Source organism: Schistocerca nitens, chromosome 2, assembly GCF_023898315.1.
Source record: "Schistocerca nitens isolate TAMUIC-IGC-003100 chromosome 2, iqSchNite1.1, whole genome shotgun sequence".
NCBI classification, from domain to species: domain Eukaryota; kingdom Metazoa; phylum Arthropoda; class Insecta; order Orthoptera; family Acrididae; genus Schistocerca; species Schistocerca nitens.
The window spans coordinates 306016731-306026109 of NC_064615.1; the positions used below are offsets into that span (position 1 = coordinate 306016731).

General features: G+C 54.6%; 21 non-coding genes across 21 annotated transcripts; 5 read left to right on the forward strand and 16 right to left on the reverse strand.

The window, feature by feature from the left end:
- Positions 1 to 149: 149 nt before the first annotated feature.
- Trnag-ucc (transfer RNA glycine (anticodon UCC)) lies at positions 150 to 221 on the forward strand. The gene has a single exon. It is a non-coding gene; the product is annotated as a tRNA-Gly (tRNA).
- Positions 222 to 923: 702 nt separating this feature from the next.
- On the reverse strand, positions 924 to 997 carry Trnai-aau (transfer RNA isoleucine (anticodon AAU)). Its single transcript has one exon. It is a non-coding gene; the product is annotated as a tRNA-Ile (tRNA).
- A 198-nt stretch (positions 998 to 1195) lies between these two features.
- On the reverse strand, positions 1196 to 1267 carry Trnae-uuc (transfer RNA glutamic acid (anticodon UUC)). Its single transcript has one exon. It is a non-coding gene; the product is annotated as a tRNA-Glu (tRNA).
- Positions 1268 to 1572: 305 nt separating this feature from the next.
- Positions 1573 to 1645, reverse strand: Trnam-cau (transfer RNA methionine (anticodon CAU)). The gene has a single exon. It is a non-coding gene; the product is annotated as a tRNA-Met (tRNA).
- Positions 1646 to 2025: 380 nt separating this feature from the next.
- Trnag-gcc (transfer RNA glycine (anticodon GCC)) lies at positions 2026 to 2096 on the reverse strand. The gene has a single exon. It is a non-coding gene; the product is annotated as a tRNA-Gly (tRNA).
- A 340-nt stretch (positions 2097 to 2436) lies between these two features.
- On the forward strand, positions 2437 to 2508 carry Trnag-ucc (transfer RNA glycine (anticodon UCC)). Its single transcript has one exon. It is a non-coding gene; the product is annotated as a tRNA-Gly (tRNA).
- Positions 2509 to 3110: 602 nt separating this feature from the next.
- On the reverse strand, positions 3111 to 3184 carry Trnai-aau (transfer RNA isoleucine (anticodon AAU)). The gene has a single exon. It is a non-coding gene; the product is annotated as a tRNA-Ile (tRNA).
- Positions 3185 to 3382: 198 nt separating this feature from the next.
- Positions 3383 to 3454, reverse strand: Trnae-uuc (transfer RNA glutamic acid (anticodon UUC)). The gene has a single exon. It is a non-coding gene; the product is annotated as a tRNA-Glu (tRNA).
- A 305-nt stretch (positions 3455 to 3759) lies between these two features.
- Positions 3760 to 3832, reverse strand: Trnam-cau (transfer RNA methionine (anticodon CAU)). The gene has a single exon. It is a non-coding gene; the product is annotated as a tRNA-Met (tRNA).
- Positions 3833 to 4213: 381 nt separating this feature from the next.
- Trnag-gcc (transfer RNA glycine (anticodon GCC)) lies at positions 4214 to 4284 on the reverse strand. The gene has a single exon. It is a non-coding gene; the product is annotated as a tRNA-Gly (tRNA).
- Positions 4285 to 4624: 340 nt separating this feature from the next.
- Trnag-ucc (transfer RNA glycine (anticodon UCC)) lies at positions 4625 to 4696 on the forward strand. The gene has a single exon. It is a non-coding gene; the product is annotated as a tRNA-Gly (tRNA).
- A 703-nt stretch (positions 4697 to 5399) lies between these two features.
- Positions 5400 to 5473, reverse strand: Trnai-aau (transfer RNA isoleucine (anticodon AAU)). The gene has a single exon. It is a non-coding gene; the product is annotated as a tRNA-Ile (tRNA).
- A 198-nt stretch (positions 5474 to 5671) lies between these two features.
- Trnae-uuc (transfer RNA glutamic acid (anticodon UUC)) lies at positions 5672 to 5743 on the reverse strand. The gene has a single exon. It is a non-coding gene; the product is annotated as a tRNA-Glu (tRNA).
- Positions 5744 to 6048: 305 nt separating this feature from the next.
- On the reverse strand, positions 6049 to 6121 carry Trnam-cau (transfer RNA methionine (anticodon CAU)). Its single transcript has one exon. It is a non-coding gene; the product is annotated as a tRNA-Met (tRNA).
- A 380-nt stretch (positions 6122 to 6501) lies between these two features.
- On the reverse strand, positions 6502 to 6572 carry Trnag-gcc (transfer RNA glycine (anticodon GCC)). The gene has a single exon. It is a non-coding gene; the product is annotated as a tRNA-Gly (tRNA).
- Positions 6573 to 6912: 340 nt separating this feature from the next.
- Trnag-ucc (transfer RNA glycine (anticodon UCC)) lies at positions 6913 to 6984 on the forward strand. The gene has a single exon. It is a non-coding gene; the product is annotated as a tRNA-Gly (tRNA).
- A 602-nt stretch (positions 6985 to 7586) lies between these two features.
- On the reverse strand, positions 7587 to 7660 carry Trnai-aau (transfer RNA isoleucine (anticodon AAU)). The gene has a single exon. It is a non-coding gene; the product is annotated as a tRNA-Ile (tRNA).
- Positions 7661 to 7858: 198 nt separating this feature from the next.
- Trnae-uuc (transfer RNA glutamic acid (anticodon UUC)) lies at positions 7859 to 7930 on the reverse strand. The gene has a single exon. It is a non-coding gene; the product is annotated as a tRNA-Glu (tRNA).
- Positions 7931 to 8235: 305 nt separating this feature from the next.
- On the reverse strand, positions 8236 to 8308 carry Trnam-cau (transfer RNA methionine (anticodon CAU)). The gene has a single exon. It is a non-coding gene; the product is annotated as a tRNA-Met (tRNA).
- Positions 8309 to 8688: 380 nt separating this feature from the next.
- On the reverse strand, positions 8689 to 8759 carry Trnag-gcc (transfer RNA glycine (anticodon GCC)). Its single transcript has one exon. It is a non-coding gene; the product is annotated as a tRNA-Gly (tRNA).
- A 340-nt stretch (positions 8760 to 9099) lies between these two features.
- Positions 9100 to 9171, forward strand: Trnag-ucc (transfer RNA glycine (anticodon UCC)). Its single transcript has one exon. It is a non-coding gene; the product is annotated as a tRNA-Gly (tRNA).
- Positions 9172 to 9379: the final 208 nt, after the last annotated feature.

Here is a 9379-nt window from a genome sequence, read left to right on the forward strand (position 1 = left end):
GATGCGAAATGTGCGCGGATACGCTGTCCGAACGCGCCTGGATGTGCTCCCCTAGCCTACCTCGAAATGCGCCTGCCAGGTACGATCACCTTCGGCCGCTGCCGACAGGCGGGAAGCCGACACAGCGCGGCGTCGGGGCGCTCGCTTGTGCGGTGGTGGTGTAATGGTCAGCATAGTTGCCTTCCAAGCAGTTGGTCCGGGTTCGATTCCCGGCCACCGCAACAGGCTTTTTAATGTCACGTATGAGTACTTTCGCCACGCGCCCTTAACTTAATGTTTTTTCCCCCTCTTACTCGCTGCAGACCAGCCTATAGTGTGTCTCGACTGTCTCGACTTGTCTCGACTTGTCTCGACTTGTCTCGACTTGTCTCGACTTGTCTCGACTTGTCTCGACTTGTCTCGACTTGTCTCGACTTGTCTCGACTTGTCTCGACTTGTCTCGACTTTGCTCAGCTGACGCGAGAGCTGACGCTCTCCAATCGGCCTATATCAAAACGACAAGCACGAGAAACGACTGAGAGAGGTAAGGAGAGGCGAGGCGATGTACACACAGCACGCCCGTTCATTTCACGGTGGCGTCTCCCTGACCGAATCGGGCTGTAGCTCCGAAAACAAAGGAGAAAGAAAAATAGGAAGTAAAACTGCCAACAGTACCCTGTGTCCCCATGCGCTCTCCCGCCCAAGTACCGACAAGGGCCAAAGTTGTTACGCATCGGCAATCGGACATTTCCTTTCATCTTCTCTTTATCGGTTGAGAACCAGTGTATTCAACATATTATGGCCATTGCCGAGTGAATGCTGTAGCGCTTCCCGACAAGTCGGGTTCGGATCCTCTGTCAACTTCCACGCAGGGTGATGATCTTTTGGTCATCACACTCGCCAGCTGAAATCGGCGCTGCCTTTTCGTGGTAGTAAAAGCGTTGTGGCCCGTGGGGGGATCGAACCCACGACCTTCGCGTTATTAGCACGACGCTCTAACCAACTGAGCTAACGGGCCTCGACAGTTGCGCTCGCTCAGCCCTACGCTGCAAACGTATGGCATGAAGCCGTACACCATTTCTATGGTCGTCGGATGTCTGCTTCCCTCGTCTATACTCTGCTGACGGTCACGAAACAGTAGATATATTGCGAGCAGGACGGGAAACGGCAGCTCGGACAGCTCAAACTTGTCACGATTCGTGTGGAAAAAGTTCCGTTCCGGTACCGGGAATCGAACCCGGGCCTCCTGGGTGAAAGCCAGGTATCCTAGCCACTAGACCACACCGGATGTGGGCGTTCCTGCGGCGGATCGGACGGTCGCTTGTAGCATTTCGTGTCGTGTCCCGCGTCGGCGCCCTTCTCTCTTTGCGAGCGTCTTTGCGCATACTGACTGGCAAGGCGCGCACCTCAAACGTCTCAGAGCAATGTTTTTGGCTTCATGCTGTGCTAGGAGAAGAGGAAAAGGGAAGCTGTAAGTAGCAATAACAGGGAGTAAACATTTTCCCGCTGAAGCGTTGAAAACGTTGTGGATAAAAAACAAGAAATAAGTTGGTGCCCTAGCAACAGCATCACCATCAGTCACAGAAAATTAAATGCCCCGGGTGAGGATCGAACTCACGACCTTAAGATTATGAGACTTACGCGCTGCCTACTGCGCTACCGAGGCACAGGTGAAGCGCTTGTCCTGGAAACTGGGTAAGTACCACACCCAATGTTAGACGTAAAGACACTGTACTTCCTGGATAACGTGTTCTGTTGCTACACGTGCATTGCCAGCCCAGTTGATTGCGGTGTTGCTGCAGATTTGCAAACGATAGGCAGCACTCCTTGTCGTTAACGTTCAGTGCCTCGGAGGCACCTGGACACAGCAACTTGCGAGGCCAGGCCGACGCTAGTCTGTAGAACACCATGCGAGCGTCCTAGTGGGGACCCGCGAGTGCTGCGTTCTCGGTTCTTCTCAAGGGAATCCTGCTATACATTCATGTGGATCGTGCATCTCAAGCGCGCAAGCCACACGGCAGCATTATCGTGGGAAAAGCAAAATGATGCATCGGCCGGGAATCGAACCCGGGCCGCCCGCGTGGCAGGCGAGCATTCTACCACTGAACCACCGATGCTCGGGCCGGTAGTAACTGCACGCTGCTTCCCGAGCAGATGTCTCAAGGGAAAGTGGGACTGCCGTCAAGCGCCGTAGCATTCTGTCGAGAAGATGCTGCAGACGCTGAATCCTGCACTGTACTGCTTAAAAATGCCGCCAGAACGCGGTCCTCTGCGTACTCTTGCGTCGCCGGCGCCGACTCTTGCCAAGGATGCGAAATGTGCGCGGATACGCTGTCCGAACGCGCCTGGATGTGCTCCCCTAGCCTACCTCGAAATGCGCCTGCCAGGTACGATCACCTTCGGCCGCTGCCGACAGGCGGGAAGCCGACACAGCGCGGCGTCGGGGCGCTCGCTTGTGCGGTGGTGGTGTAATGGTCAGCATAGTTGCCTTCCAAGCAGTTGGTCCGGGTTCGATTCCCGGCCACCGCAACAGGCTTTTTAATGTCACGTATGAGTACTTTCGCCACGCGCCCTTAACTTAATGTTTTTTCCCCCTCTTACTCGCTGCAGACCAGCCTATAGTGTGTCTCGACTGTCTCGACTTGTCTCGACTTTGCTCAGCTGACGCGAGAGCTGACGCTCTCCAATCGGCCTATATCAAAACGACAAGCACGAGAAACGACTGAGAGAGGTAAGGAGAGGCGAGGCGATGTACACACAGCACGCCCGTTCATTTCACGGTGGCGTCTCCCTGACCGAATCGGGCTGTAGCTCCGAAAACAAAGGAGAAAGAAAAATAGGAAGTAAAACTGCCAACAGTACCCTGTGTCCCCATGCGCTCTCCCGCCCAAGTACCGACAAGGGCCAAAGTTGTTACGCATCGGCAATCGGACATTTCCTTTCATCTTCTCTTTATCGGTTGAGAACCAGTGTATTCAACATATTATGGCCATTGCCGAGTGAATGCTGTAGCGCTTCCCGACAAGTCGGGTTCGGATCCTCTGTCAACTTCCACGCAGGGTGATGATCTTTTGGTCATCACACTCGCCAGCTGAAATCGGCGCTGCCTTTTCGTGGTAGTAAAAGCGTTGTGGCCCGTGGGGGGATCGAACCCACGACCTTCGCGTTATTAGCACGACGCTCTAACCAACTGAGCTAACGGGCCTCGACACTTGCGCTCGCTCAGCCCTACGCTGCAAACGTATGGCATGAAGCCGTACACCATTTCTATGGTCGTCGGATGTCTGCTTCCCTCGTCTATACTCTGCTGACGGTCACGAAACAGTAGATATATTGCGAGCAGGACGGGAAACGGCAGCTCGGACAGCTCAAACTTGTCACGATTCGTGTGGAAAAAGTTCCGTTCCGGTACCGGGAATCGAACCCGGGCCTCCTGGGTGAAAGCCAGGTATCCTAGCCACTAGACCACACCGGATGTGGGCGTTCCTGCGGCGGATCGGACGGTCGCTTGTAGCATTTCGTGTCGTGTCCCGCGTCGGCGCCCTTCTCTCTTTGCGAGCGTCTTTGCGCATACTGACTGGCAAGGCGCGCACCTCAAACGTCTCAGAGCAATGTTTTTGGCTTCATGCTGTGCTAGGAGAAGAGGAAAAGGGAAGCTGTAAGTAGCAATAACAGGGAGTAAACATTTTCCCGCTGAAGCGTTGAAAACGTTGTGGATAAAAAACAAGAAATAAGTTGGTGCCCTAGCAACAGCATCACCATCAGTCACAGAAAATTAAATGCCCCGGGTGAGGATCGAACTCACGACCTTAAGATTATGAGACTTACGCGCTGCCTACTGCGCTACCGAGGCACAGGTGAAGCGCTTGTCCTGGAAACTGGGTAAGTACCACACCCAATGTTAGACGTAAAGACACTGTACTTCCTGGATAACGTGTTCTGTTGCTACACGTGCATTGCCAGCCCAGTTGATTGCGGTGTTGCTGCAGCTTTTGCAAACGATAGGCAGCACTCCTTGTCGTTAACGTTCAGTGCCTCGGAGGCACCTGGACACAGCAACTTGTGAGACCAGGCCGACGCTAGTCTGTAGAACACCATGCGAGCGTCCTAGTGGGGACCCGCGAGTGCTGCGTTCTCGGTTCTTCTCAAGGGAATCCAGCTATACATTCATGTGGATCGTGCATCTCAAGCGCGCAAGCCACACGGCAGCATTATCGTGGGAAAAGCAAAATGATGCATCGGCCGGGAATCGAACCCGGGCCGCCCGCGTGGCAGGCGAGCATTCTACCACTGAACCACCGATGCTCGGGCCGGTAGTAACTGCACGCTGCTTCCCGAGCAGATGTCTCAAGGGAAAGTGGGACTGCCGTCAAGCGCCGTAGCATTCTGTCGAGAAGATGCTGCAGACGCTGAATCCTGCACTGTACTGCTTAAAAATGCCGCCAGAACGCGGTCCTCTGCGTACTCTTGCGTCGCCGGCGCCGACTCTTGCCAAGGATGCGAAATGTGCGCGGATACGCTGTCCGAACGCGCCTGGCTGTGCTCCCCTAGCCTACCTCGAAATGCGCCTGCCAGGTACGATCACCTTCGGCCGCTGCCGACAGGCGGGAAGCCGACACAGCGCGGCGTCGGGGCGCTCGCTTGTGCGGTGGTGGTGTAATGGTCAGCATAGTTGCCTTCCAAGCAGTTGGTCCGGGTTCAATTCCCGGCCACCGCAACAGGCTTTTTAATGTCACGTATGAGTACTTTCGCCACGCGCCCTTAACTTAATGTTTTTTCCCCCTCTTACTCGCTGCAGACCAGCCTATAGTGTGTCTCGACTTGTCTCGACTTGTCTCGACTTGTCTCGACTTGTCTCGACTTGTCTCGACTTGTCTCGACTTGTCTCGACTTGTCTCGACTTGTCTCGACTTGTCTCGACTTGTCTCGACTTGTCTCGACTTTGCTCAGCTGACGCGAGAGCTGACGCTCTCCAATGGGCCTATATCAAAACGACAAGCACGAGAAACGACTGAGAGAGGTAAGGAGAGGCGAGGCGATGTACACACAGCACGCCCGTTCATTTCACGGTGGCGTCTCCCTGACCGAATCGGGCTGTAGCTCCGAAAACAAAGGAGAAAGAAAAATAGGAAGTAAAACTGCCAACAGTACCCTGTGTCCCCATGCGCTCTCCCGCCCAAGTACCGACAAGGGCCAAAGTTGTTACGCATCGGCAATCGGACATTTCCTTTCATCTTCTCTTTATCGGTTGAGAACCAGTGTATTCAACATATTATGGCCATTGCCGAGTGAATGCTGTAGCGCTTCCCGACAAGTCGGGTTCGGATCCTCTGTCAACTTCCACGCAGGGTGATGATGTTTTGGTCATCACACTCGCCAGCTGAAATCGGCGCTGCCTTTTCGTGGTAGTAAAAGCGTTGTGGCCCGTGGGGGGATCGAACCCACGACCTTCGCGTTATTAGCACGACGCTCTAACCAACTGAGCTAACGGGCCTCGACAGTTGCGCTCGCTCAGCCCTACGCTGCAAACGTATGGCATGAAGCCGTACACCATTTCTATGGTCGTCGGATGTCTGCTTCCCTCGTCTATACTCTGCTGACGGTCACGAAACAGTAGATATATTGCGAGCAGGACGGGAAACGGCAGCTCGGACAGCTCAAACTTGTCACGATTCGTGTGGAAAAAGTTCCGTTCCGGTACCGGGAATCGAACCCGGGCCTCCTGGGTGAAAGCCAGGTATCCTAGCCACTAGACCACACCGGATGTGGGCGTTCCTGCGGCGGATCGGACGGTCGCTTGTAGCATTTCGTGTCGTGTCCCGCGTCGGCGCCCTTCTCTCTTTGCGAGCGTCTTTGCGCATACTGACTGGCAAGGCGCGCACCTCAAACGTCTCAGAGCAATGTTTTTGGCTTCATGCTGTGCTAGGAGAAGAGGAAAAGGGAAGCTGTAAGTAGCAATAACAGGGAGTAAACATTTTCCCGCTGAAGCGTTGAAAACGTTGTGGATAAAAAACAAGAAATAAGTTGGTGCCCTAGCAACAGCATCACCATCAGTCACAGAAAATTAAATGCCCCGGGTGAGGATCGAACTCACGACCTTAAGATTATGAGACTTACGCGCTGCCTACTGCGCTACCGAGGCACAGGTGAAGCGCTTGTCCTGGAAACTGGGTAAGTACCACACCCAATGTTAGACGTAAAGACACTGTACTTCCTGGATAACGTGTTCTGTTGCTACACGTGCATTGCCAGCCCAGTTGATTGCGGTGTTGCTGCAGATTTGCAAACGATAGGCAGCACTCCTTGTCGTTAACGTTCAGTGCCTCGGAGGCACCTGGACACAGCAACTTGCGAGGCCAGGCCGACGCTAGTCTGTAGAACACCATGCGAGCGTCCTAGTGGGGACCCGCGAGTGCTGCGTTCTCGGTTCTTCTCAAGGGAATCCTGCTATACATTCATGTGGATCGTGCATCTCAAGCGCGCAAGCCACACGGCAGCATTATCGTGGGAAAAGCAAAATGATGCATCGGCCGGGAATCGAACCCGGGCCGCCCGCGTGGCAGGCGAGCATTCTACCACTGAACCACCGATGCTCGGGCCGGTAGTAACTGCACGCTGCTTCCCGAGCAGATGTCTCAAGGGAAAGTGGGACTGCCGTCAAGCGCCGTAGCATTCTGTCGAGAAGATGCTGCAGACGCTGAATCCTGCACTGTACTGCTTAAAAATGCCGCCAGAACGCGGTCCTCTGCGTACTCTTGCGTCGCCGGCGCCGACTCTTGCCAAGGATGCGAAATGTGCGCGGATACGCTGTCCGAACGCGCCTGGATGTGCTCCCCTAGCCTACCTCGAAATGCGCCTGCCAGGTACGATCACCTTCGGCCGCTGCCGACAGGCGGGAAGCCGACACAGCGCGGCGTCGGGGCGCTCGCTTGTGCGGTGGTGGTGTAATGGTCAGCATAGTTGCCTTCCAAGCAGTTGGTCCGGGTTCGATTCCCGGCCACCGCAACAGGCTTTTTAATGTCACGTATGAGTACTTTCGCCACGCGCCCTTAACTTAATGTTTTTTCCCCCTCTTACTCGCTGCAGACCAGCCTATAGTGTGTCTCGACTGTCTCGACTTGTCTCGACTTTGCTCAGCTGACGCGAGAGCTGACGCTCTCCAATCGGCCTATATCAAAACGACAAGCACGAGAAACGACTGAGAGAGGTAAGGAGAGGCGAGGCGATGTACACACAGCACGCCCGTTCATTTCACGGTGGCGTCTCCCTGACCGAATCGGGCTGTAGCTCCGAAAACAAAGGAGAAAGAAAAATAGGAAGTAAAACTGCCAACAGTACCCTGTGTCCCCATGCGCTCTCCCGCCCAAGTACCGACAAGGGCCAAAGTTGTTACGCATCGGCAATCGGACATTTCCTTTCATCTTCTCTTTATCGGTTGAGAACCAGTGTATTCAACATATTATGGCCATTGCCGAGTGAATGCTGTAGCGCTTCCCGACAAGTCGGGTTCGGATCCTCTGTCAACTTCCACGCAGGGTGATGATGTTTTGGTCATCACACTCGCCAGCTGAAATCGGCGCTGCCTTTTCGTGGTAGTAAAAGCGTTGTGGCCCGTGGGGGGATCGAACCCACGACCTTCGCGTTATTAGCACGACGCTCTAACCAACTGAGCTAACGGGCCTCGACAGTTGCGCTCGCTCAGCCCTACGCTGCAAACGTATGGCATGAAGCCGTACACCATTTCTATGGTCGTCGGATGTCTGCTTCCCTCGTCTATACTCTGCTGACGGTCACGAAACAGTAGATATATTGCGAGCAGGACGGGAAACGGCAGCTCGGACAGCTCAAACTTGTCACGATTCGTGTGGAAAAAGTTCCGTTCCGGTACCGGGAATCGAACCCGGGCCTCCTGGGTGAAAGCCAGGTATCCTAGCCACTAGACCACACCGGATGTGGGCGTTCCTGCGGCGGATCGGACGGTCGCTTGTAGCATTTCGTGTCGTGTCCCGCGTCGGCGCCCTTCTCTCTTTGCGAGCGTCTTTGCGCATACTGACTGGCAAGGCGCGCACCTCAAACGTCTCAGAGCAATGTTTTTGGCTTCATGCTGTGCTAGGAGAAGAGGAAAAGGGAAGCTGTAAGTAGCAATAACAGGGAGTAAACATTTTCCCGCTGAAGCGTTGAAAACGTTGTGGATAAAAAACAAGAAATAAGTTGGTGCCCTAGCAACAGCATCACCATCAGTCACAGAAAATTAAATGCCCCGGGTGAGGATCGAACTCACGACCTTAAGATTATGAGACTTACGCGCTGCCTACTGCGCTACCGAGGCACAGGTGAAGCGCTTGTCCTGGAAACTGGGTAAGTACCACACCCAATGTTAGACGTAAAGACACTGTACTTCCTGGATAACGTGTTCTGTTGCTACACGTGCATTGCCAGCCCAGTTGATTGCGGTGTTGCTGCAGATTTGCAAACGATAGGCAGCACTCCTTGTCGTTAACGTTCAGTGCCTCGGAGGCACCTGGACACAGCAACTTGCGAGGCCAGGCCGACGCTAGTCTGTAGAACACCATGCGAGCGTCCTAGTGGGGACCCGCGAGTGCTGCGTTCTCGGTTCTTCTCAAGGGAATCCTGCTATACATTCATGTGGATCGTGCATCTCAAGCGCGCAAGCCACACGGCAGCATTATCGTGGGAAAAGCAAAATGATGCATCGGCCGGGAATCGAACCCGGGCCGCCCGCGTGGCAGGCGAGCATTCTACCACTGAACCACCGATGCTCGGGCCGGTAGTAACTGCACGCTGCTTCCCGAGCAGATGTCTCAAGGGAAAGTGGGACTGCCGTCAAGCGCCGTAGCATTCTGTCGAGAAGATGCTGCAGACGCTGAATCCTGCACTGTACTGCTTAAAAATGCCGCCAGAACGCGGTCCTCTGCGTACTCTTGCGTCGCCGGCGCCGACTCTTGCCAAGGATGCGAAATGTGCGCGGATACGCTGTCCGAACGCGCCTGGATGTGCTCCCCTAGCCTACCTCGAAATGCGCCTGCCAGGTACGATCACCTTCGGCCGCTGCCGACAGGCGGGAAGCCGACACAGCGCGGCGTCGGGGCGCTCGCTTGTGCGGTGGTGGTGTAATGGTCAGCATAGTTGCCTTCCAAGCAGTTGGTCCGGGTTCGATTCCCGGCCACCGCAACAGGCTTTTTAATGTCACGTATGAGTACTTTCGCCACGCGCCCTTAACTTAATGTTTTTTCCCCCTCTTACTCGCTGCAGACCAGCCTATAGTGTGTCTCGACTGTCTCGACTTGTCTCGACTTGTCTCGACGTCTCGACTTGTCTCGACTTGTCTCGACTTGTCTCGACTTGTCTCGACTTGTCTCGACTTGTCTCGACTTGTCTC